The sequence below is a fragment of the Peromyscus leucopus genome, chromosome 9 (genome assembly GCF_004664715.2).
Source record: "Peromyscus leucopus breed LL Stock chromosome 9, UCI_PerLeu_2.1, whole genome shotgun sequence".
In the NCBI taxonomy this organism is placed as follows: Eukaryota; Metazoa; Chordata; class Mammalia; order Rodentia; family Cricetidae; genus Peromyscus; species Peromyscus leucopus.
In genome coordinates, this window is record NC_051070.1 from 112958511 (window position 1) to 112972791 (window position 14281).

The window sequence follows — 14281 nt, forward strand, 5'->3', positions numbered from 1 at the left end:
TTTACCAACTTAAACACATGTTAGACGGAATGTAAATCTTCAACAGTTCTGTTCCACGAAAGTACCTATAAGATCTGTCTTTCCATAATAAATATGAGGGTTAAAAAGAGAAAATCCTAAAAGTAAAATAAAGCATTCTAAAATCCATACTCAAATATCTCCAATAAATGTAGATTAGACCATAATTAATCATATAAATGGAAAAGAGTGAAACTTTAAGATATTTCTAGCATAGACTAGAAAACAACTTTCATGCATCTTAAAAATGTTACTACATTGTGTGTGTGTGTGTGTGTGTGTGTGCATGCGCGCGCGCGCGCACGCGCGCGTGCACGCGCATACATGCTCCTGCAAGCATGAGGGCACACATGCATGTGCCATGGCATGGAGGTGGTGGTCAGAGGACAACTTGTAAGAGCCAGCTTTCTCCCTCCATGTGGATCTCAGGAAGTGAACACAGGTCGTCAGGCTTGGTGGCAGGCACCTTTACCCAATGAGCCATGGAAAACAACTTTTAACAATAAGAAAGAAGGTATTAAGTTAATAGTGGGCTTTCACCTCATCCAAAGACATTCCCATGAGCCCTTACAGCCATACAGTTTACACACCAGCTATGTTCCTAAGAATGGTTACTGGGAAGGCCCACAGGCCAAGGATCTCATCTCAAATACTACATTCTACTGCTGTAGACACACATGGTAAAGTATTCCAAGAGACTCTGATACCATACATAGCTCTCTTCCCATAACTTAAACAGCCTCTAAACTGTAATCCCAGCACTTGGGAGTCTGAAGCAGGAGAATTGCTATGAGTTTGAGAAAACTGAGCTACATACCAAGTATCAGGCCAGCAAGAATACTGCATGAACTTTTACTGGAGCAATTTGAACAAACATCTACTCACCTCAGAGAGGGCATCAATGAAAACCAAAGCAATGATTCCACCCAAGTCTAGCTTGGTAAAATAATGAATTCAATGGGCTCACTTACAGGCATATAGTAAGGAGTCACTTAGTGTGGGCGACCAGGCTTTTGTTGCCAAGAAGCTTGATCCTGTTGACCTCAGACTGACAATCCAGGCATTTTAGGAACGATATTCCAAGACACAGAGTGACTTGTTCTATGAAGTGTTGTGGCTGAATGTGAGCTCCAAAATGAAAGCATCCTTGATTAGCTGGGTAACAACCAGGGATGATACTCTTGCCAACAGAACTGTCCTTAAGAAACCTACTGCTGACTCTGGCAGAAGTTACTAACGACTCCTTCCACCTTCGAATGGCGCCAGGTCAGTCTCAAGCCCTCAGCACAGGTGGACAAGTACACTGCTTTCCGTTTCCTCTTGGCTGGCCACAGTGGCAGTTCTATCGTTGCCTGCCTGTGAGAAAGAATAAACTTAAACACGGTCTTACAGAAAGCCTTGACTCTCTAGTTCATCCTCATGACCTGTGAAATTTGTTCTTTTGGCCTCGGCTAAGCAATTGATGTTTCTGGTTCTGAAGTTACTTACAAGGACTATTAATTATTCCCATTTTTGGCACTAAGGTCATGATTTCAGTCATTATGTTCCACCCAGGGTCTCAAATGCTTATGCACAGTTACTCTCCCATTAAATGACTCCATGGCAACACAATAATAAAAAGGTCAAGAAGACCTTACGATACAAGTTGACTCTGGAGACAAGAGTCAGGATTTGGTTTGTAACTGCCAATTTTTCCCTTTTTTTTTTTTTATCTGTACTTCCAACTCAGGACCAACCAAAGAAAGCCAAATATCCGCCCCAAACCAATTACAAGATGGGTTTCATCTTCAGTTAGCTCTGCAGCCTCCTCCATGGAGTCAAGGGACAACGCTCCCCTTCTGTCACTAGGAAGCTTTCTCACTCTACACCAGCCCCTGGCAGTCTCTGTCAGACACAGGACGATGGCTGGCTCTCTTGTTAAAGGGAGCTCTGAATAAATATAACCTCTGTTCTCACTTGGTAAGCCGTCGTTCATTTCCGCACTGCATGTAACACATATACACATAAATAGACACACATGTAGCAGGGCCATGTACAAAAGTCTAAAAGTTCCAATGGCCAGATGAAGAAGCCCACGCTCAGGAAGAGAGCACAGCCTCGCCTGTTGCGCTACCTCCCGAAGGCTGGGGTTCAGTTGCCTGCATCAGTACATTCCCTTTCCCCGCACAGACATATCTGCTGTTCTTGGATCACTTCTCATTCCACTGCCGCACCAAGGCTCTACTCAAACCAGAAGCCGACCACCTGATAAGGCACGGGAGAATGGCAAATGGGTCACCAGTGTGTAAAGAAGTCATTGATTCCAATTCCACATTCCAGCCACGCATGTATAGCCAAGGGATACTCATTAGTTCACCCCAGACTTTTCTGTGAACTTTTCTGTGCGTGCCATGTCTTGAGAAAGCTGAGGAGGCTCTCTATGCCCCAGGAATAAGTTTACACCAATTCCAGACACAACTGTCAAGCCCTACACATGTATTTTTCCATTAATTCTCACAACAGCCTGATGATGCAAGTACCATTAGTGAACCCATGGTGTAGAATAGGAAACCAAAGCTAAGAAAATTCAAGTTCTTGGGTCTCTTACACAATCCATGAGCCTCTGCCAGGAGAATCTGTATGTCCAACGGGGCTTCAACAAGATGCCCCAAATGAGAGACAAAGGAATACAATGCCTTGAGTGGGTAAGGGAGTTGCCTTCCCCAGAAAATGAGCTGAAGAGTTCTGTGGTAAGATGTGTTCCATGCTTTCACATTCTAAGAACTATGTAAATTACAGGCTACATCATGACTCCAAAATTATGGGTAGACCCCATAATATACTCACACCCCCACTAAAGTTAGTACATCTCAATTACATTAATTAACATTGGTGATAAGAAATAATCTTGTTAAGCCTAACTAATAACATCATAACAATGCACCACTGAACACTAATAACCTCAAACTAATTCCAGACATAACTACCAAGCTCTTCACATCTTTCCTCATTTAATATTCACAACAGACCAGGAAACTGAAGCTAAGAAACTTGGGGAAAGATCCCATAGCAGAACAGGAGCTAGAGGCCAACATATCTGTCAGACTACGTCCACAACTCTACATACAGTCCTTACTTGACCGACCACACACGTTACCAGCTCAAGCATGACAGCTTAAGATGAAGAACAGCAATTATTCACCATTACCCAGGAACTGAAAATTAAATCTTAATGTCTGCTCAGTTCATTATCAATATTGTCAGTTCCAGTTAGAGCCATACATTGTACTTTGATAAATACAGGACACAAATCCTTCTTGGTGTCTCAATTAACTGTAGTTTTTAAATTAACCTGGCATTAGCAATTGTCTCCCAAATTATTTAAAATAAGCAGTAATTTTATGTAATAGTCTATTTTCATATCAAGCCAGCATTCTAACAGCATTTTATAGCCTAATACTTAACTATTACATTTTAGTCAATGATCCCATAAAATTACATGAAAGTCAGGCTAAAATTAGTGAAAATATCTGGAAATAAAATTAATATTTGAAGGTCTTTTTAAGAACTAGGTTCAGTAACTTGCAGCTTGAATACATAGTCAATTTTTATCAACTAACAAAGAAATATTTCAAATAATTTCCATGGGACATGGAAATCCCATAAAATACAAAATGTCCATGTCCATAAATTTATTTCATTTCCTCAGTGTTGGAATGTATCATTTCTTAAATTTGAATATTGGATGTACATAATCTGGGCATTAACATATTACAAAAGCCTACTTAAGAAGCAGTAGGGGCTGGAGAGGTGGCTCAGTGGTTAAGAGCACTGGCTGCTCTTCCAGAGGACCCAGGTTTGAGTCCCAGCACCCACAAGGCAGCTCACGGCCAGCTGTAACTCTAGTTCCAGGGGACCCGATGCCTTGTTCTGGCTTTCTCAGGCACCAGGAACACAAGTGGTGAGCACACGCACATGCACACGCACATGCTGGTAAAATACTCAGATAAATAAAAAATTACAATTGAAATTTAAAAAAAGAAGAAGCAGGATATTAACTAGAGAACTCTGGCTTCCCCTGTCACCCAGTCTCGTCCCCTCCAGAGCCTGTGCCTAAAATCTAGAGCAGCGCACTACTAGTCCATCAGTCTTTGCCAGTCCCAGTCAATTGCCACAGAAGCACAAATCCAGCCACAGAAGACAGACTAACAGGAGTGGCCACAGTGTAAACATGTTAAGGTTTGTTTATCCATTTGTTTTAAATTATTTTATGAGCTTTATTTGTGGACAAGGACATTTGTATTTCATATAATTTCCATATACTATGAAATATTGTTCTTTTGATTTTTTTTCCCCAAACATTAAAAAAAATGTAAAAATCCATTCTTTTGTACTGGCTATGCAGGGGGAAAAAAAAAAAAAAAACAGGAGGTAAGCCTAACTTGTAACTTGGTCTTTGGCTTCTGGTTTGCTTACCCTGGTCTACAAGTTCCTTTTTTTTTTTTTTTTTCCATACTCTCATCCTCCATTAAGTCCACATTTTACATGTTCCTTCCTCCATGCAGATAAGACATGTAGGAAGCACTCATCCAATGCACGGAAAGTGTGTATTAGTTATTCTCTATTACTTCTGTAATAAAACACCGGACGAACAGCACCTTAAGAAGGAAAGAGTTTGTTTCCTCTTACAGCTCGTGGCTGGGAGGAAAGTCAAGGCAGGAACTCAGAGGCAGAGGCTCAAGCAAAGGCCACGAAGGAGTGCTGCTCATCGGCTTGTCCCCACAGCTCCCTCAGCCTGGTTTCTTATAGCATCCAGGACCACCAGCCCAGGGATGGCACCGCCCCCTACGGATGGGCCCTCCCACATCAACCATGAATCAAGAAAATGTCCCTCAGGCTTGCCCCCAGGCTATCTGATGGTGACTTTTCTCAATGAAGGTCTCCCTCTTCCCACCTGACTCCAGCCTGTGTCAACTGACATGAAACTAGTCAGCACAGTGTGGTGTCCATTCATTTATTCTCCTCTCAGCCTTAGCGGGGAGAACCCGGGCTCAGAGACAGGTATCATGAACCAGTAGGTGAGGCAGCGAGACTTCAGGCCAGTTCGTAGTACCCAGCTATTCGATACCTAACTGGAAAGATCTGCTGTGGGGCGGGAGGCAGGACGAACTGTACGGACCTATCAGCACTGGCCGGATAAAGGTGTCTGCCTCAAAGGCTGATAATGTGAGCTCACTCCCCAGGGACCACACGGTGAGAGGAGAGAACTAACCCCCAACGTTGTCCTTTGGCCTCCACACATGCACCATGACATGTATGCCTGCTCACATGTGCTCATTCACACAACCAGGAGTGACAATACTAAAAACGACAATAGCAGAGCCAAGGTCACAACTATCCACACAATGAGGAAAATTCATATTCTCACACTTTCAAAGTGCCTAGCCTCAGGTCTCTTCTCTTTAATGGCGGGTGCCCTCCGTTCCAATGCAACAATACTGAGATTGAGTGTGAGAGGGTTAAATACAACAACACATTGATTCCATGTCCAGGAAGGTCACCGTCACACATCCTTCTGGGATGAATGAGAGCAGCCATCCCTGTATGCTCTTCCTTGAGGCCTGCATCAAGAAAGGAGCCCCAGTATGCTCCCAAGGTTACTAGGTCACTTTTTTTTTTCCATAACAACAGAGATTGACATAGGATTTAACCTTCCCTCCCGATCACTCTCTCTAGGAAGGCAATCGCAATCTCCACTTCATGTGATGAGAGGCAAGGACTACGTGGGAAAGAGGGAGAGGGAGGTGACTAGAAATAGTATCCAGAGACCCGCATCTCTGAGCCAAAGGAGCTTCCAAAACAAAGGTCAGAAGGTCTGAGTGTGAGGAGAGCCAAATGCTGGTTCTAACATCAAGGGCCCTTAGCAGGGGGTGGGCAACTGGGGCAAGTTCAAGAGAGGCAGCAGGAGGAAAAGCTGGCACTAGTTAGCAGAGACGGGGAATTTTTTGTTCAGTCTATGGCTTTACACACTCCTTCTAAATAGTATTGACTATCTATCACCTTTGTACCACAGTACAGGCTTGTAGACATGGCAGGGGACAAGACAGGCATGGCTCCTGTTCTTGACAGGCTCACAGGTTTATCACTGGAAGAAATACAAGGAGGAAATACGGGATCTTATAGGAGTACCAGGTGAGAGACATCCACTGCAGGCACCGCCTAAGGTAGCTTCTTAAAACAGGTTTCCAATGGCCTCTACCTCATGGTACCACACCATATGGAACTCCCTACCCCGAGCATGGGCTAAACCTAATGACTTGCTTCGGTTGAACAACTATTAAAACATTATTAAAAACTGTGGCTTCTGTACTGCTTACACTCCCTCTTTCTCGCTTGCTCTAGAGGAAGCTAGCTACCATACTGTAAACTGACCTAACAGGGAGGCCTAAAGGCAAAGACTAAAAGAAGTCTCTAGTCAAGAGTGCAGGAGGACCTGAAGTTCTCAGTCCAAAAGCCTTCAAGGAACTGAATCCTGCCAATAACCTCAGGAGAGCTTGGAAGATTGTTTCCATTCAAGCCTTCAGAAGACACTGCAGCCTTGGGTGGTACAACCACATGTTAGAGACATCGAATCCAGCTACAGGAACCAGACTCCCGACCCACAAAACAGGTAACAAGAAGTATCATTGTTGAAAGCAATGTTATATAACATTGGACAATGCAGATAAACTGAGTTGCTCAGAAAATACCCACTTAACACCCTCAAGCTTCTCTTGCTTCTCACAAGGGAAATAGTTTGCAGAACATTTACTAATAGACCTAGATGTTCTGGTAACAGCAACAGTAACATGAGACATGAAAACAACTCCTCCTAACAGGCAAAGCTGAACTAATCCCAACTTTGCAACAGAACACACATCACTTGGATGAAAGAAAAAGTCCATCTCTCGGTGATGCGTTCAGGACAGAGGGGCTGGAGAGCTGACTCAGTGGTTAAGAGCACAGAGTGTTCTTGCAGAGGACCCAAGTTTGATTCCCAGCACCCACGCCAGGTAGCTCACAACTGCCTGTAACTCCAGCTCCTGGTGACCTGATATCCCTCTGACCTTCTCCTACACACACACACACACACACACACACACACACACACACACACACATTTAAAGAAAGAAATTATGGGACAGAGTAGAGCAATCTAATAGAGACTGAATGGCAAACAGAAGTCAAACTGAACAAGAAGCTGTTTCTACAATTCAATTCAGGAGAATCAGCTGGACTCACGTTTCCAAGAACAAATGCATCTGTGGTTACAGTGGCCCTGACATTCTCTCACATCAAATTCCTTAACATCTTGGACTCTACGTGAACTTTTCACTGTATAATTTCTCCCATTAGAGTCCTGGGTCAATGTTGATTGACAATGTCAATCTAGTAACTGGCAGTCACTGGATCTGCATTGTCCAGTATGACGGCTTCATGCAGTATGAATTCAATATACATTACAAGTTATTAACATATCTCAGTTTTGTGACAGAAAAGAATGCATACAAACAGAATCAATGAAAATCATTAGATGAAGTTCTATGAACCTTTAGATCTCTTTGGTGCATTTATCAACACATAGACATGTCTGCACAATGTCTACAATGTAAAGCATGAAATAACAGAGATGTCCACTCCAAGACAGATCTTTTAGGGCCTATTCAGTTTACTTTATAATTACACAATCTTGAGGTACCTGCCATATGCCTCCAAGCTTAGTCTTATTTACAATAGATAACATCTCACTTATCAATTTGTAAACTTGACAACTGAATTCTGAATTGCCATGTGGAAACTTTGAAGTACAAATTAAGAGATCAACACCTGCAGAGCAACATTATGCAAACAGTCTCAATCGACTTTTATTTTTAAATAGAATTAATCACTTCACACATTGGATCTCAAAAAAGTGGAAGAAAATCTTGTATTAAAAAGAAGCACATGAGGTTCTTTCATCTGTGCCATAACACTAGCTCTAACCAGTCTGTAGAATGCATTGGAGCATCCAAACAACAAAACCATACTGCCCCCAATGCAATCAATCCAACGGAAGGAGACTTTGCAAGTGTGTGAGAACTTCACCAATCTATTGAGTCATTGGGATAGATCACAAAGGCAACAAAGAGCAACCATACCAAAAAGCTCAATACTTCCAGTGTGAGAACAACGGCAGCTACCTGCCTGATTGATATAAGGTCTCCAAGGGGAACTGCACTTTTACAGAGAAACCACATTTCCTCCTTAAAAGTCCAAGTTCCAAAAAGAGTACAGAGTCATGTGCATGTTATTTTTTTTATCATTGTATCAATTTAAAATGTCTCGGTAATAGTTAATCTTGATGGTCAACTCGGTGTGCTGTGGAGTCACATGGGAGACAGTCCTGAGCACATCTATGAGGGTGTTTCTAGGTTCACGTGAGGAGGGAAGACCCACTCTGAGTGTGATAACCATCATTTCATGGACTTCGGGCCTCAGGATGAAGAAAGAGGAGATAGTGAGTGGAATACCAGCACTCATCTCTCTCTCTGCTTCTTCCCACTCTTGCCTCAGAGCTAGGCTGGCTCTAGCCTCCCATGCCTTCTCCATCAAGGTCAAGTGCACCCAACCATGAGCTAAAATAAACCTTCCCTCAAGTTACTTTTGTTGGATATTTCGTCACAGCAATGAACTAAAGTAACTAACAGAGTCACCACATAAGCCAGACAGACTGGGCTCAAGGGACAGACTCCCGTTCCTACCTTGTTGAGAGTGTGCCAGAAACCATTCAGGGATACTGATTAGGACAGATGTGCCTTCATTTGAGGAGCCTTGCCTCTTAGGTTAGGTTAGCCTTGAGCAGTACGACAGAAATATAATGCAAGCCAATGTGAAACTTCATATTCTAGCAGCCACATTTAAAAACCATAAAACAGTATGTGTTAAAAATTAGTTCCAAAATATATTTTATTTAACCCACTATATCAAAAGTCATTCATCTCGAGACAAAATCAATATTAAAAATTTCTGAGACATTTTATAATAATTTTGTTGTACCAAATCTGTTAAAAGTGTATGCCCTATTTAACCACATTTCAGTTCAGACAGCCCACACTGCCAATGCTCAAGAGCCTCACACAGCTGTGGCTATAGAACTGGGCAGAGCAGGGTTAGTACAGGAAAGATCTTCTGCGTTCTTGATTACTAATCAAAACAGCTTAGCTTTCATGGATTTAAGCCAAAGCCTGACTACATAACAATTTTTAAAAAGGAAAATAGCCCACAGCAACTTTTATTTACTTATGAAATGATATATACTGCTCAGTATATATTACTGGTATGTATATACCAACATATACATATCTTTTTGGTGTCAACACTAAGCCAAGAGGTTCATGTAGCTCATTTCTTTCAATGCTCACTAGAACTCTATGAGAAGAAACATTAGTAATCTCCATGTCATGCCAGAAAACTGAAGCTTAAAAAATAAATTAAGTTGCACACTTCAAGAAGGTAGTGTTGTATGGGTTTCAATCCTAGCACTCTGACTCTAGAGTGTACAATGATTTAACAACAGAAAAAATGATGTTAAAGTAAAGAAATAGATGGTCAAGAGAGCTTGCTCTGATATGAGTATGCATGAGAAAAATAGAAAAATAATTGAAAGGTTAAAAGTCTAATTTTGCGGAACAGAGATAAATTCACCTACAAGGTAAAAAAAAAAAAAAAAAAAAAAGAGAAGGGGTTGGGGAACAAATTCAAAGGAGAATCCAAAACTGGCAATGAACAAGAGTTTTTTTGATAAAGATGACAATGAAGCCGGATGGCGGTAGTGGCGCAAGCCTTTGATCCCAGCACTCAGGAGGCAGAGCCAGGCGGATCTCTGTGAATTCGAGGCCAGCCTGGTCTACAGAGCGAGATCCAGGACATTCACCAAAGCTACACAGAGAAACCCTGTCTCAAAGAAAAAAAATGATGATGAAGATGATGATAAAAACTAATTTTTTTGAGTCTTCACTCTGGACCATATAATGTGCTAAGATTGATTTCTCAAATCCTACACGACTGACATCTGTATTCAAGCAATGTTTGTGGAAGCTGGTCCATGCACTGCAGGATGCTTAGCAGCTAACTAGCACCTGTGCCCAATACCCGTTAACAGCTCTCCACCCACAATAAGCACAGCAATGAAAAATGTGTCTAGAGAGCTGTGCCTGTGGCTTGGTGAGAGTTGGCTACCATGCATGAGGCCCCGGGTTCAACCGCTAACATTGAAGGGGGGGAGGTACCAACAAATGTCTTCCCAGAGGGCAAAATCACCTCCAGCTGAAACTCCTCTAGTGACTAGTTCCCATTTTTCCTGACAGTCTCACGGAGAAGCACTAACACTGTCTTTCCAGTTAAGAAAGCTGAAAGTCTGGCTGGGCAGTGGCAAGCGCGGTAGTCTGTGTGCTTTCCCACGCTGGCTGGGGCACTCCTAGACACGGTCACCTCTTACTGCAGCCATCATTTATTCCTCCTTTCTGTTCCTCTTCTTTTAGCTCAATTCCATTCCACGGCTAATCATCTTTTAGGATCTTAGCAGAGTAGGATTGAACAAATAAATGCTGAAAGTCTGAGGAAGCACTTGTAGGGAACGAGACCTCGTGCTCTTAACACCAACACCCAACCGACTGTAGTTAAAAGCAACAAGTATGTTTGATGAGGAACTAAGCTATCAGTCCAACACCTTTTCTAGAAAGTGAGAAGGACTACACATGAAAACCTCATAAATAAGGCAAAATGTCCACCTGCTCCAAGTTACAGATTTGATCTTGAAATATTAAACACATGGGAAACAGAAGCTAATTATTATGTCCTATTTTTATATGTGAAAATTACTTATGGTCTATCTGTTAAACAATTCCAAATGATCTTAAATGATAATTGACTATGAAACTAGGCCAATTTACACCTACAATCCCTCTGAAACCACCTCCAAATTGGGATAACCACCAAAGAAAAGCAAAACACTTCTATGAGTATCAGTTTCTCTCAGTTTCTCAGCTATCAGTTCCCAAGGCCAAGACCAGGGAAGGTGTATTTAACTAAACACAATGGATGAAAAAGGAAGAACTTTTTAATTTGGACTATGCAGCGGAAATCCTATGAATCTCACACTTAAAACAGCCATTGCTGTAAGGAATACATGCCGAATATTATTAGATAAAAAATGACAAATGTCTTCTGGCTCACTCATTGTCAGTGTTATTTGGAGTATTAGATGATTTGCTTAACGTCTCTATTTCATCCAGTGAGGGGAGACACACTAGTGCTCACACAGATTTACCTGTTTAGAAAATGAATTAGACAACGGAAGCGAATAGACTCAGAAGCACACTCTTCTTAGTGTTTTACTGTCTCAAGGAGGGAGGGACGGAGGGAGAGGGAGAGGGAGGGAGGGATGGAGGGAGAGAGAGAGAGGGAGGGAGGGATGGAGGGAGGGAGGGAGGGACGGAGGGAGGGAGGGAGGGAAAAGAAGAAGAGAGAGGAAAGTCTATTAGTTACTTTTGTTATTGCTGTGTCAAGACACTAACAAATCAACAAGGACGGAGGGGCTTATTGTGGATCAATGTGAGGACACAGTCCACAATGCTAGAGAAAGCATGATTGAAACAGTGGCCCTACAGAGGGATTGAGGACACCACGAGAACCCGGCCCACAGAATCACCTGAGCAGGGCTCACAGGGGCTCACAGCGACTTAATCGGCAACCGTGGAGCCTGTGCGGCTCTGTGCTAGGTCCTCTGCATGTATTGTCAGCTTGGGGTTTTTTGTGGGACTCCTAACAGTGGGGATATCTGTGACTCTTTTGCCTGCTCTTGGGAACCCCTACCTCCTAATGGGTTGCCTCTCCCAGCCTTGATACGAGGGTCTGTGCCTAGTCTTGTTGTAACTTTTTATGCCATGTTTGGTTGATATCCCTGGGAGGCCTGCTCTTTTCTGAAGGGAAACAGAGGAGGAGTGGATCTGGAGGAGAGGGGAGGTGGGTGGGGCAGGGGAGAGCCTTGGAGGAGTGGAGGGAGGGAAACTGTGGTGGGATGCATTGTGTGATTGTATGAGAGAAAAATAAATTTAAAAATTTTTTAAATAAGAAAGTGGCTCTCTCTGTGGGGTGAGGAGCATGGAGCTGCTGCACATTACAGCCACAGTTTGGAGGCAGAGAGAGAGGAATGCTGAAGTTCAACTCATTTCCTCCTTTAAAAAAAAAAAAAAAAGGCAGTCCAGGGGCTGGAGATGAGGCCCAGCCATTAAGAGCACTTGCTACTCTTGCAGAGGACCCAGGTTCACTTCCCAGAACCCACATGGTGACTCACACAAAAAAATAAAAATAAATACATCTTTTTCTTAAAAAGAAAAAAAGCTCTAGTTGTTAAGAATGGCCCATAAATATATGCATTCTTTTTAATGTCTTACTTTCTCCAGCTATATTTGTTACATTTATTTGAGTGTTCTGTACTGTGAAGCCCCAAATCACTTGTTAAAAGAAAGTTAAAAAAAAAAAAAAAAAGACCTAAAGTTCAACCACAGAAACAAATCAGATGTTTAATTCAGGATAACCAATATGAAAATAAATCACAATAACAATTAAGCCAAGTGAAATATTCAAAATATCTTTGCTCTTTATTCCTAGTGTGATGGTAATAAAGAGCGACTCTGATTACACTTTTCAGTCATCAAGATACAAAGAGTGGGATCATGGGATTATCCTGAGTTTCCTAACTCTGGTGACCCTCCAAAACATCAGGAGGAAATTTCAAACTGTGGGATCCACTCTCGCTATTGCAAACCAGTATCTCTAGTGTTGAGTTTTGTTGGTTTTGTTTTCTATTTTCTTTCTGAGTTTCCTCTATTGTTTCTGATTTGAAGCGGGGCTTGGAACCTCTTGGTCCAGAGCTCCCACTTTGACTGGCTGTGTGTGCTAGAAGATAGATGGCCTTAGTGCTGGGCTCTAAAAAGAATGGTGAAGCACTACCACTGAGGCAGCCACCGCTCCTGAGACTTCAAAGAGAAGTGTGTGCAGTATAATGGCATTTACAAAGCAAGGGCCAGTACAATGGGCCTTGTGATTTTGAGCATGCTAAAACAAAACCTAAGGATAACACTTCTTTCTCCAACCCAAACAGAGCCTGAGCCTTTTGTTGACAGCAAGAAGCTGCCTGGAACTGCCTATCAAGGACACGGGTTGGTTTCTCTGGTGTTCTCTTGTCACAGATGTCTATTAGATGTGGGCCCAGCATTCTGTTAGTCACACCAGAAGCTAAAATTAAACCAAACAGTGGTTCTGTGCAACTAGAACTTAACTGTCAAGACAAGGAGATAAAGCCTAATCATCAATGATGAGAATTGAGGCATATTAGGATATATGAAAATGCTATTTAAAATTTATCAAAGATGTGCCATATAAGAGTCACTAAATGTATAAGGGTTTTATATGTATCTTAAAGTTACATTCAAATTTTAGCTGTAGTAAGAATAGAATACAGATATTTGAAATGTTAACTGGGTTAACTTTGACTACGCAAAAACGCTATGAACTAAAATTATTCCTAATTACTAGGAGAGATCTAACCATTTTGTTTTATTATAAAGCCTGATGCACACACTCACCACCACCAACTCTTATAAAATGCAACAGTTTGATCCCAGTCCAAAACATCACAACCCTCAAATCATTCATCACATCATGGGAGCTCTCAGTCCTCTTCGTGCATGATAAAGTGATTTTGAAACCTTCTAAAATGAGTGCCAGTAACATGGCAGTAGACGATCCTGAATGTGTCTGTCCTGCTGTTCCTCCTTGTTTATTTCACTATTCAAATTATCTGCTGCTTGTGTCTGTGAAACCTGGATCAGGGCACGCTGGTGTTAGATAATATTCCTTCACCATGACAACACTGTCACCTTTGCTAATGCATCCAAGCCCTCAGTGTCTTAAAAGAAAAAAAAAGGAGGAGCTTTTATAACCTCTCTAGTTGAGCTCTTCTTACCACCTAAACAGAAATAAGGGTAATCAAATTCCATTTCAATGAAGAATACAGTCATCCTCTGTCACCACTTTCTTTTCCAAGAGAATCCTTGCAGGAAGTGTATGAGCCAGTCATCAATGCTAGAGACCTGACTGTAGACGAGGACCAAGCAAGTCACACATCACAGTCTCTTAACTCTTATTTTAACAATGACTCCATGCCTGTGACTAAAACAGTTGGATATGTGGGGAGAGCTAG

General features: G+C 42.1%; 1 protein-coding gene across 25 annotated transcripts in view; it reads right to left on the reverse strand.

The window, feature by feature from the left end:
* Positions 1 to 14281, reverse strand: part of Erc2 (ELKS/RAB6-interacting/CAST family member 2) — an 893602-nt gene that overhangs the window by 797739 nt on the left and 81582 nt on the right. The window lies entirely within an intron of this gene.